We start from the raw sequence: 2,185 nt of genomic DNA, 5'->3' as shown, positions 1-2,185 counted from the left end.
TTTTTTGAGACGGAGATTTCGCTGTTGCCCAGGCTGCAGTGCAGTGGCACGATCCCGATCTCGGCTCACTGCAACCTCTGCCTCCCTGATTCAAGCCATTCTCTGTCTCAGTCTCCAGAGTAGCTGGAATTACAGGCGGGCACCACACCCCCGGCTCGTTTTTTTATTTTTAGTAGAGACTGGGTTTTGCCTTCTTGGGCAGGCTGGCCTGGAACTGACCTCAGGTGATCCACCTGCCTCGACCTCGCAAAGTGTTGGGATTACAGGCGTGGGCCACCGCGCCCGGCCCAAGTCTTCCTTTTAAAGCGACTAAGAGGGAAAAAGGCACAGGAGACTTGCTTAGGTCCTACTTGTGGAGTCCCTGGCAGAGCTGGAGCTGATAGCCGGTCCTCTTGCCCCTAGTGTTGTACTTGTTTCCACTACACCAGTTTCTTCCAGTCTTATCTTTTTAGGAAGATCTGGGCTGTCCATGGACAGAGGTCCTCAGGAGTCATAACCCTGGGCATGGTGGATCCAGCTACACCTGCTTAGGACACCACCCGTCAAACACTCCTCCATCCTGTAGCAAAAAGATGTGGCAAAAAAGGTGGCAACAATACCTACAGGGTCAAAGGCCATGCTGGAAAAACAGCTCCAGTGGCAAGTTAGACTCAGTCCCCAGTTCGAGGACCTCATAGTCTGGAGACATGAAGAAGGAGGTTGCAGTGAGCTGAAATCGCGCACCTCTGCACTCCAGCCTGGGTGATAGCAAAAAAAAAAAAAAAAAAGCCGGGCATGGTGGCTCACGACTTGAAATTCCAGCTCTTTGGGAGGCTGAGGTGGTGGGTGGATCACAAGATCAGGAGATGAAGAACAGCCTGGGCAACCTGGTGAAGCCCTGTCTCTACTAAAGATACAAAAAATTAGCTGGATGTGGTGGCGAGTGCCTGTAATCCCAGCTACTTGGGAGGCTGAGGCAGGAGGATTGCTTGAACCTGGGAGGCGGGGAGGTTGCAATCAGCCGAGATCAGACCATTGCACTCCAGCCTGGGCAACTGGGTAAGACTTCATCAAAAAAAAAAAAAAAAGAAGAAGAAGAAAGAAGAAAAAAAGAAAAGAAAAAATTCCTGGCCAGGTGCAGTAATCCCAGCAATTTGAGAAGCCAAGGCAGATGGATCATGAGGTCAGGAGTTTGAGACCAGCCTGGCCAACATAATGAAACTCCGTCTCCTTCTTCTCCAAGAAAACACCAAATGGTGGATGACACTGATGCAGTGTGGCAGGGGTCAGGAGGGAACCGGAGGCCCCAGCGGCCCTTGAATGGGGAACCTCAGTGGCTTCTGCAGAGGTTTCAGCCATGGCATCTGGGGCCAGGCGAGGCCGCAGAGCTCACGGAGGCAAGGCTGAGGATAAGGAGTGGATGCCTGTCACCAAGCTAGGCCGCCTGGTCAAGGACATGAAGATAAAGTCCCTGGAGGAGATTTACCTCTTCTTCCTGCCCATCAAGGAATCTGAGATCATTGACTTTTTCCTGGGGGCGTTTCTCAAGGACGAGGTTTTGAAGATTATGCCCGTGCAGAAGCAGACCCAGGTGGCCAGCGCACCAGGTTCAAGGCATTTGTTGCCACCGGGGACTACAATGGCCATGTCGGTCTGGGTATTAAGTGTTCCAAGGAGGTGGTCACTGCCATCCGTGGGGACATCATCCTGGCCAAGCTCTCCATTGTCCCCCTATGCAGAGGCTCCTGGGGGAAAAAGATCGGCAAGCCCCACACCATCTCTTGCAAGGTGACAGGCCTCTGTGGCTCTGTGCTAGTGCACCCCATCCCCATGCCCAAGGGCACTAGCATTGTCTCTGTGCCTGTGCCCAAGATGCTGCTCATGATGGCTGGTGTCGATGACTGCTACACCTCAGCCAGGGGCTGCACTGCCACCCTGGGCAACTTCACCAAGGCCACCTTTGATGCCATCTCTAAGACTTACAGCTGCCTGACCCCGACCTCTGGAAGGAGACTATATTCACCAAGTTTCCCTATCAGGAATTCACTGACCACCTCCTCAAGACCCACACCAGAGTCTCAGTGCAGAGAACGCAGGCCCCAGCTGTGGCTACAACATAGGGTTTTTGTTTGTTTGTTTTTTTAACTCATAAAATTACAGAGCTATCAAGGCCCGGCGCGGTGGCTCAAGCCTGTAATCCCAGCAC

The 2,185-nt window shown here is 52.8% G+C and overlaps 1 pseudogene; it reads left to right on the top strand.

Annotated features, from left to right (window-relative positions):
- The first annotated feature begins 1,334 nt into the window (after window positions 1-1,334).
- LOC108290409 lies at window positions 1,335-2,106 on the top strand (annotated as a pseudogene).
- The last annotated feature ends 79 nt before the right edge of the window (window positions 2,107-2,185 follow it).

Source organism: Cebus imitator, unplaced genomic scaffold, assembly GCF_001604975.1.
Source record: "Cebus imitator isolate Cc_AM_T3 unplaced genomic scaffold, Cebus_imitator-1.0 Scaffold434, whole genome shotgun sequence".
Taxonomy (NCBI): domain Eukaryota; kingdom Metazoa; phylum Chordata; class Mammalia; order Primates; family Cebidae; genus Cebus; species Cebus imitator.
Note: the sequence above shows the minus strand (reverse complement) of the source record. Positions and strands in the feature narration are given on the sequence as shown.